This window comes from Poecilia latipinna, unplaced genomic scaffold (genome assembly GCF_001443285.1).
Source record: "Poecilia latipinna isolate Pla-1442-1.1 unplaced genomic scaffold, P_latipinna-1.0 Scaffold101, whole genome shotgun sequence".
Lineage (NCBI taxonomy): Eukaryota > Metazoa > Chordata > Actinopteri > Cyprinodontiformes > Poeciliidae > Poecilia > Poecilia latipinna.
In genome coordinates, this window is record NW_015112717.1 from 282551 (window position 1) to 296942 (window position 14392).

Consider the following 14392-nt stretch of genomic DNA (forward strand, 5'->3'; position numbering starts at 1 on the left):
TTTAAACAGTAATGATTTCCTGGATTTCCTGCAGATACTCAGTGATGCTTCCATTTATGTGCTGAAGCTCTGAAAAAAACAAGGAGTGAGAACTTCACATCTGTTCACACTGGGTGAATCTCATTTTGACCCTGCATGATAGCATTTTATTCTCTTTGTAAAACGTCACTGCACTTGATCCATATATGTGACCTGTCCAGTCAGAACATATTTTATCAATTACAGTTATTGTTGTTATTAGACTTTAAATTAAAGCAAATATCAGCATTCCTTAAACACCAGCTTGTTGTTTGTTTGCTCTGAAAGGACAATTTGTTCAATTATTGGTTGTGTGATGAATTGACCTTTTAGGGATTTTTTTCCTTTTCCAGTTTTCAAAAACGGCCTCCTGTCTTAAATAAATATAGTCATTACATGTTATAACTCAACCACAAGAACAAGAGCATCAGAAAGTCAGAGCAAAAAATATGTGTTTGTAATGTCTTATGTGCACTGAGGTAAAGAAAAGAGTGAATCATGTGTAACATAGTTAATATTGTATAGAATTCCACTTGTCATTACTTCCAAGTTTGGATTCATGTGTAAAGGGTGACACATGAACTAACACACGTCGTTCAACCAGAAAGCTATTTGTAATCCATAAGGGGGCCCAGAATATGTTAGGAAACCACTGGGGGGCCCAGGAGAAAAAGTTTGGGAACCACTGCTTTAGGTCAACCCTGTCAGTATTCACTGGGCTCCTGTTTCTTTTCATCACATATCCATTCTCTGCTCTTCAAAACGTTTGCACATCAAGGACCTCTCCCAGTGCACCGGAGAAAAACGGAGCAAATCCAAACGTGATTCTTCAATCAACTGTAAAGCAAGAACAGTAGAATCTTTTTCAGCACCGTGTTTTCATCTCATTCTCTGGCTACCAGACAGTTTTCAGTACACCAGGAATAATGAGAGTAACAGCTTGTTTTGAGAGCAAGCTCAAAACAAGCTTACAAAGTAGGAATGTTTTGCTCAGATAGAGGTGCATTGTGCAAAAGGCAGTGAACATTGTGGGTGTATACAAAGTATAGTTATGCAACATTTTATTTATTTTTTGTAAACTTCTAATAATAATACTTACAAAAAATGTAATCCAAATGAAAAATTAGAACAAATATTACAAGCCTGACAGCTTGTATGCAGATCTTTACAGAAGCAGAGTCTGCAGTCTCCATCTTTGGTTGAAGTGATGAAGGCTACGCCGATAAAATCAAGTCTCAGTAATGCTCCTAATACTCCTCTTCTGATATTCCCCTGGAGTCCTTCATGGTGCTTCATTCTCTGCCATTTCATTTGCTTTAAGGTTCTCATGTTCACGATAAGAAATCGTTTAAATCTGTTAGACAGCCTCTTCTCTCTGGCCCTACCTGATGGCCACGAAATCTCTCCTTCACGTCAGCCCAAGGTTTTAGGTCCGGTAGCAAGTGGTAGTTGTAAAATGCAAACCCTGGTTGTCATAGCCACTCACCATAACCGCTGTCAAACAGAAGTACCAGGAAACACTTCATGAGATAGGATCAAGTCACAACGTTTTCTTAACGTGTTGTACAAGACAAACAGATACAGAGATAAATGTAGTCAATTCAAACCAATCATATAGACTCAAACAGACTCCAAGTGATTAAAAAATGCAGTTATGTTCAGCTTATGTCAAAATAGTTTCTGTCTTAAGTCACTGACTCTACATCTGTTTTCTGCTATGATGTAGCATCAGACAGTCGTCTAGAATTACCAAAGGTCTCGTCCTAAACATTGGATTGGTGCCACTGGCAAAATATCTTGATCCTCAGTTTATGCTCTTCCTAGCATTAAACACTGACATAAATTCCTATGAAAAGCTCTCTCTCTAACTTACTGGACTTTTTAAAAAGTTTAGAAAAATAGTTTTAGTCCAATTCCTAGCAGCCAATGATCAATGATGAACTTTAGAAGACCTTTAAAAACCAGAAATATTGCTCAAAAGCCCCTAAAAATACTTGTATGTTTAAGTTGCAGCATAATTATTCTTGTTTATTTCATGTAAACTTAATCAAATCACACCGTGTTGTAGAGTATGGATTTATAAAATATGGTTAATTTATTGCAAGCAATAAACTGTGGTCATAACGATTTCCTGATTCCTGCAATAATGAACAGATCATTTCTGGACTCCTCTGAGATTTCTAAACTACTTCTGTTGTTATTTAGATTGCTCAACACCAATATTCCTCCCACTAAGACTGTCTGAAAATGCTGGTTTATTTATATTTAGCAATATATTTCTATTTGTACATTTATTCTAGATTTGTTTTTCTTACCTTTACCAGCAACACTCTTATATCTACAGCTCTGGAAAAAATGAACAGACCCACTGCACTGAACCCCACTGAAAACCTCCTGGTTATTCCACCAAATACTGATTCCTGAATTCTTCCTGAGTTCAAACATTAACATTGTTGTTTCTAAATGAATATGAACTTGTTTTCTTTGCATTATTTGAGGTCTGAAGGCACTGCGCTTTTTTGGTTATTTTGACCATTTCTCATTTTCTGCAAATAAATACTAAATTTTTGCTTGGAATTTCAAAGACATGTTGTCAGTAGTTCATAGAATAAAAGAACAAAGTTCATTTTACTCAAACATTTACCTACAAAGAGTAAAATCAGAGGAACTGATCATTTTGAGTGGTCTCTTAATTTTTTCCAGAGTTGTGTATGTATATGTAGTCACACTTATAGTTTCTCAGTATTTTTTCTGCGTACTCCGGTAACCAAGCGACATTTTGTTGCCAAATTCACAGTCATATCTTTGTGCAATTTCAATACAGTAAATCTAATTCTAACTTTACAAACTGGAGTGCATGAGGAATGCTGAATATTTTAGAGGTTATTAAATCTCTGTGACTTTATTAAAAGATGTTGTCTTCTGCAACAGGTTCCACTGGTTCTGTTGTTGCACTGGGGAGCAGATTTACAACGAACAAAGAATCCAGTAAGAACTCGCTGGTCCACCTGTCACTGCTATATTTCTGTTCAGACAGAGGGGGGGAAACATATACTTCAAGCAGTATAGATATTTTCTTTAAATAAACCATAAAATATGAGCATAAAATAATATAAAATGCTTCCATTTTGAAGTTTTTTTAAATTATTATTTTCATTCAGAGGAAAAAAAAAGAGGATAATTTAAATTTTAAAGCTGATTATCTTCCTAATCACATCTACAAAAACAACAGAAGCAAGATATTAAATGATCTCTCTGGAGATCATTTTCTATATTTTAACATTTTACAAACTTGTACATGCGCCCGGTTTAAACAAACACTCAACATCTATTGAAGCAGTGTGTGTGTGTATCGCCCAGCGGCTCAGTTATGTAACGTGGGTTTGATGTAAACATGGTCAGAAAGATACGTGTCAGTCCCCGTATCTTTGCGCCTCACCTTCACAGATCATTTACTCCTACACGTCTCAAACAGAAAGTCGTGTGAAAAGTTTTGGCCTTTTCATCCTCCCTGAATGAGACTTCAGCTGTCAAACAGGACAAGGTGAGGCTTCTTCAGCCTCGATGAAAATAATTCACCCAGGATGTTGTTGTCGGGTTTTGGGGTTGTTTGAGTTTGGTTGTGGATATTTGTAACTTTTGGAGTTACTTAGTTTTTTTTTTATATTCAGTTCTACTTTCTCCTCCACTTCTGCTCTTTCTTAGTGATTCTTGTTATTTTTTTTCTTGTTGTTTTCTGTTCTTCTAGTTGATCATGTTTCTTTACTCTAAGTTATTCCTTAATGTTAGAATTATTTTCTGTTCCCGTGTTTTTCCTCTGTCTCTCCTGTGTCACTTTCTCTTTCCCTCCTCCTCAGCAACTCACACCTGCAATCAGTGTGAGTCTATCTGCGATAGACCTGAGCTGATGAGCTCATCAGCTCAGGTCTATTGTTCCCACCATCAACCTCCCAGTATTTTAGCTCCTCATTCTCAGTCAGAACTTGTCTGTTTGTCATGTCAGCTCTCCTCTTCTACTCTCTCATCTCTGCTCCCTGGTTCTCTCGTGTTCTCCTCATGTCTCCAGTTTGGATAAATTTATTTCCTTGGACTGTTGTATTTTTGTAAGTGGCATCTTTATTTTTTTCATCAAATCTTCAACTCTAACAACGTCTCCTGCCTGCTGCAATTGGATCCACTTTAATACCCGGCAAGGCAGATTTACCCAGTTATTGCTTTTTGCAACTCAATCATGATCAAAATAATTTAGCTTTTGTCGACAAAAATGAAAAATACAAAAAAGAAATTGTTTAAGTAAAAACTTATTTCTACAAAATAACGATAACTGAAAAAATATATATATCTAGCATTAAATAAGTGAGTGATGATCCCTGTCCCCCTTTAAAATGACTGACCTAATTCAACAGAGGTCCAGCCAAGTGGTGCCAGTAGTTTCACAAATGGAGATTGCCTGCATGCAGTAAGTGTGTCTCTGGTGTAAAAACACCTTCATCTGTTTCTGTGTCACATTTGGTTCCTTTATTGAAAAGCTAAAGAGAGAGCAATCAGTCTGAAAATGTCTTACAAGTAAAAATAAATGTGCAACTTGACACATTACATATTCCTATTTTTAATAAGAATTCTAAGTAGAATATATATCTACAATAAAAAATAAATGTTATTATCCTTGGAATAATTACTGACGGTGCTGCTTTAATAAGATCGTATCATATTCCATGATTATCAAATCTAAGGTCACTGTGGTACAGTTTAAACTGATGGATGTTATTACAATACAACAAAGATTAAAAGTTTCCCAATATAAAGACCTCAGTTTCAATCTCATTGGTATTTCTTCTGCAGCTCTTCAGCACGTCTGACTTTTCTTCGAACATGAATGCCTCTTAGAGACAAACAACCTGGTCTTTAGCAAAAAATCAAGGCTTTATTTGTTCTTTTTGAAGGCATAGTTGACTGGAGTGCCTGTCACGGTTCAGGGTTTGGTGAGGTGAGATGAGACGCAGGCAGCCAGGATGAAGGTGAAAATGATGAATTTAATGATTCAGAGTCCACAGGAAAACAGACTTAGACTAGGGTGGAACACGACGGCACAGGGAAACAGTTACAAATGACGAGGATCTGACAACGAACACAGACAACAGGTGGGGCTAAATACACACAGGGTAATCAGGGGGATACGACACACCTGGGGAGCAATCAACAGGGAGGACAGAGACTCAGGGAACAGGACTACACAGGACTGAACACAGGACTACACAGGACTGAACACAGAAGAACTCAAAAATAAACACACAGAAACACAGATCACGACAGTGCCTTCTTTGTGTCTAAAAGGTAAAAATGAAAGAACACTTAGCTGTTAATGAAAGCTTTCTTTGAGTTTTGAAAAGCTTAAATTTTGCTCTTAAGTGGGATTTGTTTAGTGTGTTTTTTTCCAGTGGCTGTAGTACTTTTCACTTTATGTAATGATTTGAAAAGCTCCATGACATACTTATAACTAAATCAGTAATACATGTGAAATAGACATTCTCTAAAAGAAGCACAAGCCACTAAGGAATTACTTTGCATTGTAATTCACAGGAGGGAAATAATGAAGAGTGATTCTGTGGAGACGTTACAGCGGCGGCTCCGTGGCTCTCGGCTCACTGCACACAGTCCTGTCTGTCACACCACAGATTTATCTCCGACAAACACGTCGGCAGGTGTGATGATGGACTCTGACTCGCTCATGACTTGTAGCTCGCCTTTCGCCGCTCGTCCTCCACCAATTGGCCCGTCTGTCAATCATCTGGCCTCGTGATTTTCATGTGCCTCCGATTATGTATCGTTTATCATTACAGCTCATCCAACTCCTGCAGCTGTCTATCATTTAACATAATCATCTCAGCCTCTTTCCTCCCTTTGAAGGCTCCCTGCCTGCTTCTCTGTTCTGGCTCCCTCTTGAATCATTTCTCTCCTGTCACAGGCAAACTACAAAGTCTACCCCTCCCTCTCCTCCTCCTCCACTCGCTCCCACTCCTTCTCTCATCTTTCTTGCTCCATGCCCTCGATTTAAAGCCTTATGAGTGCTTCAGATTTCTCCTCTGCCTCCAATAACATCCAGGGATGTTGAAGCTCCTGAAAGGCGTGTTGAGTGGGCAAATGGTTGAACTAAAAGCCATTATGCTTACACTCCACGTTTTCTTACACTGGACAAGTTCAAAAGAGCCGCGTAGCCATTAGAGTCCCATTAAATAGGATGGAAAAGCTTATATTTAGACGGCAAATTAAACAAGTTTAGAATGCGGTTGCTTGGATTGAAATGTGGAAAAGTAAAACTGTTTTGGTACATTTTAACAATTGAAACTAATACTGTGTGCTATTATGGTCATTGTAGATAAAAAAGGAGTAAATGTCTGCCAATTTTTTTTAGATTCATCTTAGCAGTTTTCAAGAAAAAATGTAAAAATTTTGATTTGAAAAATTGAAAATTTGCAAGAAACCCCTCCAGAAATTTTGAGATTAATGTCAGAATTTTTAGAGAAAAAAATGTAAAAATTTCTGAGTTTTAAAGGGTGAAAATTTGTGAGACAGTCAGAAATTTTCTAGAAAAACTTGGACGTATCTGAGTTACAGAAATTGAAAATCTTCAGCTGTTGAAAGTCAGAAAATTTCCAAAAGTAAAACCTCTCTGACCTTTGAAACTTAGAAATGTTCAAGTTTTTTGTAGAAAAATTCAGATTTATCTCATAATTTCTTCCTATTTTCATTTTTTACTCCTTCTCTTGTTTCCCATCCATTGTGTCCCTAATACTCTGTCGTAATCTGCGTAGTTATCAGTTTGGCCTCCTACATTCTGCTAACAGACATCATGAGATTGAACGTGCTCTACAGTGAAAGCCTGCGACTAAATCCTTGACCTATGTCAAACACATTTGACCACTGGTGGTTTGTTCCTGCTGCAGCTTCATCAATGGGCCCAGATGACCCACTTTTAGAACCGGGTCTCTGAAGGTTTGTGTGACTAAAGCCAGTCGATGAATAAAGGCCAGTTACATTAAGATCAATATGAAATGCCACTAAATGTATAATCATACATTTAGCAGCTCCTTTCTCACAGCTGACTTGTAAACCTCTGTCAATGGGAAAAGGGGAAACAAGTAATGGAAATCAGTCCATGTGAGCTTCAATATGCTTTAAGATCTTCAGCATGAACTGAAGTTGGTGGAGCGAATGAAGGGGGAAATAAGAGGAGCTTTGTATTCACCTGACCTGAGAAGAAAAATAAAAACTAAATGTTGAAAAACTCTTAAGATTTTTGCTCATAAGGATGTTTTCATACCTGATAGTTCAGTAGACTCGGTTCAATTGGGGACCAAAATTGCAAGATTTGCTCCATTTTCAGCTGCTGTAGTTCACATTCAATGGACTGCATCAAATCCTCTGAACAACATGTTTACCTCCTCACCTGTGGTGGTGCTGCACCAAGAACTACTGAAGGAAATAGCAGTAAAAAAAACCTCCGATCAAAGCACAAAACACAACTTCCATCTTCAGAAAATGTAAACAAAAATGGAATGGCATCAGATTTTAGTGGTTGTACGATTTTCTTTTGTTTTTGGCAAATGACAAAAGAAAAGAACAAACACTCTCCAACATGAGCTGTTAACACTAGAGACGAGTGTTTATTTTGGTCGGATTTTCCCAAAATTCCCTGCGATATAGTCCGCTTCCTGCTTTTAGAGCGTTCTCCGGTTCACTTGGCATTCACATATGCATTAAAGCTGCACCAGAGTTAGCTTGTTTGGTCAGAGCCAGAGTTCGATTAGCGTTCACACCTCCCCAAACCAACTGAATTCTGTCGGCAAATGAACTGGAGTTTATCTGAAGCAAACTAAACAAAGCTGGAGTGAATACACCCTTATTTTGCAATTTTGAAACAATGATGTAAAGCAGAGAGAACCAAAATCTGGACTCTAATCTGTATTTGGTGTAGTGGATCTGAGGACAGGAGGAAGAGGTGAACTAAGACACCCACATATTGAAAAATAAAAATAAAAACAAGTAGGACAGTTTTCTGAAGAAGCTGCCACTGGTGTCCAGAATCACTGTTATTGGCCAGGTTTGACTTTGCTCTTAATGTGCACACAGACCAAAAACAGGTCAGTCTGGTAAAAGTAGACACCTTATTTATATGGACCCATAATTTTCACAAACAGGAAATATAGGGAAATCTGGTACTTAACGGATTTTAATTTCAATTTATTTTTACTTAGAACTCATTTGGGGATAATATTTCATTTTCAAATCTGTCTTCAATCTCAAACCAGATTGCCAAAAGACCCATGTGTGTTCATGTACCAAGGTTCAGCTTCTGACACAATGAATCTTTATTCAGTTGGAGTGTTTACGATGAAATTCTGTGAATCTCTTCCACTGAAGAGGTTTACTTTTTCACACCAACACACACAGACATTTGGACTGAAGCGCTTTCTGCTGGTCGCATACATTTTGGTTTGTTTTCGCCGTTTGTTTCACCTTCCTGCCTTTCAACTCTACAGCAGCCTGAATGCAGATGGCTCATCAGCAAAATGGAGAAGTGGAGTGGCAGGTTTGTCTTCAGGTTCATTTCTGCACCATGTCGATGGAGAGTGGCTCTATTCACACTGGAGGACTCAACTCACGGGGGGGAGATCGCCGCCACTAACGGTGAGGATGAGACGTTCTACTGAAACTGACAGGCAAACCCAAGCCCACTGTTTCTGAGTGTGAATTATTAATGTCTGCTACATCACACCATGGCAGTGAGGAAGCAGAACCTGAACTCCAAACACAGACGAAGTTGGACTGACTGACAGACTGAAATGATTTCATCAGGTAAACATAAAGAGTTAAGGTTTTAAAGCGTCATTGTTAGTTGAGTATAAAAAATAGATTTTCCACACAAATTCACGTCTTTCAGAATTAAGTCTTTCTATCATTTCAGCACATGACAGACTTTGTTGATTAATCTTCTTGGAAGGGTTTTATAATCCTCTCCGTCGTTTCAGATGACAGCTCTCTCAATGTTTTCAGGTACAACAGGCTCATTAAGGACTGTGACAAATATCTAACTGCAAATTCATTTGAGTAACTGAGACAATCAAGGCTTTATTTTCATGATTAGTGTCAGACTAAAGATTAAGGCTGCTGTCTGTGGTTTTGTCAGTTGCTGAGTCTAATCTTTAAAACTCACATTATAAAACAAATCTGGGAATTCTCTAACAATCTAGTTTTTTCTTCCACTCTATAATGATGTTAAGCATGAAGGAAAGACTGGTTCACCTTCTTGTCTTTCCTGGTGTTTGTGGTTTAACAGTAACTAAATGTTAAATGATGCCAATTACACAAGGGATCATTCACAATTAATTGTAACTGATGTAAAAGAGAAGAGAATAACAATAATGTATACTGTAGTAATAGTAATAATAGAGAGATACAACCCTAAATATGTGCAGAGCCACAAATTATGTGTCGATTCCTGTTTTCTTAATATCAAATTCCAACCTTCCTCCTTCAATAAAAGTAACTCAAAAGACACGATTTGTTTATTTATCCTTATTATTGGTTTAATTTTTCCTGTCTCTTTTTATTTTAAGAAACTTTTCGAGCATGAACATTTTTAACGTTAACGTTTCTTTTTCATATCAATCAAATTCTACTTGTGTAGCACATTTCATCAACAGGACATTTCAAAGTGCTTTACATCATAAAAATACAAAGTCATGCAACATAGAATCAACAATTGAAACATTACATTTTGTTAGCATCATTAAATTTGTAATCCATTAGGTTTCAAAATCAACTCCAAACATATGAGTTTTTAGCTTAGATTTAAAGAAGCTCGGTGTTTTGGTTGTTTTGTAGTTTTCTGGAACAACTAAATCCTGAATCCTGCTTCTCCATGTTTGGTTCCAGTAACATGATGATGCTCATTGAGTGTAAGAAGAGGCATGCTTATCAGTCAGTCTCCCAAAATCTCCACTAACACTTTTTTTATTAAAAACAGTCGGTAGTGGGATCTGAATACTCACAAAATGTAGCAGCAAAGTTTGATCAGTTTGCATACTGTGATCTTCTCCGTGAAATTTCAGAAAAAGAACTGAATTGATGAAGCAGTGGAATAACGTCTTTAAGTTTCACCAGAGCACAATTCACTGAGTGGCAGGGCAGATAATCACTGAATCCAAACAAATCAGAGAAACAGCTGTGCTAATGTTAGCTTAGCCTATTTACATACAGCTTTGTACAAAAAACCTCGTCAGAATGAGCCAGATCAAAAGATGGTGGCAGTGAACAGTTAACTACATCAAGGGGGGCGGGTTGGAGTCTCCCCCCCTTTTATTTAATTTAATTTTTTTTTTTTTTTTTGATGAGGTACCCATAAGGGCAGAACTTTGATTCGCCATGAAATTTAATGTTTTTGATTGTTGATTCAAGGTTGCATGACTGTGTTTTTGGCAATGTAAGGTAAGGTAAGGTAATTTTATTTATATACCACATTTTCAGCAACAAGGGAATTCAAAGTGCTTTACATGAATTAAAAGGAAATACAAACAAAATACCAAACCAAAGGAAAAAGAGGAAAGGACACATTAGGGCAAATAGCAACATTCAGACAAAACAAAGGGCAAAACAAAGACGTTAGTGAAGGCAGTGACATCATGTTTAATGATGTAAAGGACTTTGAAATGCCTTGCTGCTGAAATGTGCTGTACAAATATAATTTAATTGATTAATTGAATAAAAATATGGATCCCTGCTCCTGAGCATGTGGAGGCAGTGGAAACTCACAGTTTCCTTTAAACAGGAAGAACTCTCCAAGCAGAACCCAACATGTCTGAGTTCCCATCTGCTGCAACCGACTGGGGCTTTTAACAGCTTTATCATTTGGGAAAAAATGATAAAGCTTTATGCATTTCAGCATGTTCATTGTTGGAGCGGCATGTTTTGGAATGTCCTGCAAAATCTTGATTGGGACAAAACATTTGTCTCTGCCACAGGGCACAGAGATCAGGTTATGGGGATGTCAGAGAGGGAAACCAAAACTTGCCTTTCAATAATACAATGGAAAGTGGGACCTCTATATTAATACCTTGATGAAGCATCAATACATCCTATCATCACTCATGAGAAAGACAACTAAACTCCACTTACAGTTACAGTATGCAATTTTTATTTAAAAAATTGAAAAATATTATTTTTACATATTTGTTAAAACTGCCTCCAGTTTATTATGAAACAGATAATCTGTGAAAAGATCAATCTCCTCCACCTCCTTCCTGAGCTGCTTTAGCCGTCTGAAGGAAAGCACAGCTCCCGACCAAAACCAGCCAATCAGAGGCAGGAGGAGGGGCTTCATGCTGTTAATCAACCTCATGTACTTGCTGTTTATTGTGCTAATGGTGGAGATATAACTCAGCTACATGAAAGCAGTTTATTCTCTGTCATCAGTAGATGAGCAGGTGCACGTGAGGGTGATTGACAGCAATAAGACCCTCCTGCTGGTTCTGATTGGTTGTTTCTAGTTGGCACTGGGTGAAGGTAGAACAGCCTGATTTTTAATGTTTTTGTTTTTCACAGATTATGTGTCTCATACCATCCAGTCACGACATAGTTTCAACAAATATATAAACATATATTCTTCATTAAAGCTACATACTGCAGCTTTGAGCCGGACACCAGGCCCTCTACCTGAAAGCAGCAGTCCACCTTAATCTGGTTGCAGTTATTTGTTTAAAAAAAAAGTTAATTGTCAAATTGTTTGCTTGTAATTGATTAAAAACAATTACACAAGGAAAACACAGGATTTCATTGTGTTTTACAAAGTCAAAATGTAGAATAGTTTTGATTTATATTTCTGTTTTTCCTATCAAAGCAAAAAAAAACAAAAAACAAAAAAAAAACTCACTGAATTTCAATCAGTAGTAGTTATTCCATATTTATGTTTCTCAAAGATTACATTTGTTGTACACATACTACTTTTCAGTCCAGTGACTCCGGTGGGAAAGACTGGCAGACTAGCATCCAAGAAGGAAAACTTTCCTTTTCGCTGCATTTTAATTTTTTTTTTTCTGGTATAAAATTGTAACTTTTGAATTCCACATCTATTACTGTCTCTTCCTTCTTTCTTTCAGTCTGACATGAGTAAAAAATATATGACCTAATGGGCTGCTGTGGTAAGAAAAAAAAAGAAAAAAAAGAAAAAGTGAACCACCTCAGAGAGTCTCTGGCATCATCTCAGTCTCAGAGCGAGTTTCCTCTCACTCCCAGCCACCAACTGCTGGAATCAAGAGGAGACGGAGCGGCATAATATTAGAGATGAGGGGGCGCAGAGAGACTCTCACGTGTGATCTCTGTATCTCATTGCTGATGGAGAAAAAAAAAGTGTGTGGGAGGGGGCATATGTAAATGAATTGAGGCGGAGCAGACAGGCAGACGAACAGACAGACTGAATTGATTTGATGTGAAGCATTCCTGGAGACGGGAACAAACATATGTGTGTTAAAGTCTGTTTGAATTCACCTTAAAAAAAAAATGTCTCGAATGATTCCTGTATGTGTTATATCTTCAACACACAGAGCAAAGGGCTTTGGTCTTTCTGTGCGAACATCAGTGACATCCGGCTCTCTGCTCTCAGAACAGAGGAAGCTCTAATTAAGGACTGAAACTTCTTCACTCATGGACTTTTTCCCTTAGTTTCTCTCAATAATGTAGAGGAGCATCTGGGACGAGGGGTACGAAATTCATTTGAGCTAAAGAAACAAGTAGGACATAAATAATGACTTGGTGAAGTGGGAGGATGGTTAGTGCCGAGCCATGTGAGACTCATTAAAGATGAATAGATCATCTGGACAACAAACAATAAATCACGCATGCTTATTTTATTTGGGTTTTTATTTTTTATTTCTTTTTGTTTTTGCTGGACTCTCTTCATTTTTCAGCTTCATAATTTTGCCCCATAATCTAAAGTGCTCACTGTGCCAAGGGGTATAATACAGAAAAAAAACAAAAACAAAATCAAGGTTAATAAGTTAATTTGATTTCATTAAAATACTGGTAAACATTGCAGTAAAACCATTCTGACTAAATGAAAACGATTCATCCATCTGAATGTTGGCACTCTGTAAATAAGATTAGTGAGAAAAATAATGCCTAGAAGTTTCAGAATCAATCAATCAATCAATCAAATTTTATTTGTATAGGAGATTTCAGCAACAAGGCATTTCAAAGTGCTTTACATAATTAAAATAAAAACAGCATGTAATAAACAGTGAGAACGAGAAAGAGATTTAAAAAACATAATTAAAATGTAAACAGTTAGAAAAAGAAATAAAAAGCTGTAGAACTTTAGCTGAGACACCATCAACTGGGACTCCAACCCTTTGGACTTTAGTCAAAACGCCGTTTGACAAGGACTCTAACCTTTCGGATTTTAGTCAAAACGCTGTTTTCAGAATCAACCTCATATGTATGGGTGTTAGGCTGGGACCAGTTGGGACTGATGTCTGTTTGGAAGGAACCAAACCTTCAGGATCATTTCACTGTGAAGATTCAATCAAAATATCCATTTTTGAATATCTACAATTTTTAAAAGAACAAGCCATTTTGTCTATAATGTAGTTGTTATGAATATATATAAAATAAAATACAAGATCATTACATTTTGTAAATGAGTATTTACAAAATACAATGCAAAATACAAACACAGTATGTTCTAACACGGGTGGGCAATCCTGGCCCTGGAGGGCCGGTGTCCTGCAACTCTTATATGTCTCCCTGGTCCAACACACTTGAATCCAACAGCTGAATCACCTCCTAAGTGCAGTCAGGTTCTCCTGACTCCTGCTAATGACCTCATTATTTGACTCAGGTGTGTTGAAGTAAAGATGCATCTAAAAGTTGCAGGAGACCGGCCCTCCAGGCCTGGAGTTGCCCACCCCTGTTCTAACAGGAAAAATGATCATGTATTTTCTTAAAATACACAAATGTCAAAAACCATGTTGTTCTTTAAGAGTTGCGTGCACTAATAACATTTTAGGGCTATTTGTGATATAGATACAAAAGAAAATGTAATAAATAAAGGAAAAACAAGAACTTGAGTGGCTTTGGAAGAAACACATATTCTCTTCCCCACCACTAAATATGACAATTACACACCCCTTTCCTGTACTGTATTTATTTGTACAATACAATGTTTAATCAAATACAAACACTGCTGCTGACATGTGAAGAGCATTACAATTAAGTTAAATCATAAAAAACAAAGAACAGCTCTCACTAACTGAGACTCGAGTCCTGCTGTTCAGAGTAAAGAGATGTTGATGAACGGCTCTTTACATTCATCGGATCAATG

General features: G+C 37.2%; 1 long non-coding RNA gene across 1 annotated transcript in view; it reads right to left on the reverse strand.

Annotated features, from left to right (window-relative positions):
- Positions 1-13862, reverse strand: part of LOC106944064 (uncharacterized) — a 26108-nt gene extending 12246 nt beyond the window's left edge. Inside the window, exons 1-2 of the long non-coding RNA XR_001424098.1 lie at positions 13761-13862; positions 280-282 (exon numbers count right to left, since the gene is read on the reverse strand). This is a non-coding gene — a long non-coding RNA (uncharacterized LOC106944064). The remainder of the gene's footprint in view (positions 1-279; positions 283-13760) is intronic.
- Positions 13863-14392: the final 530 nt, after the last annotated feature.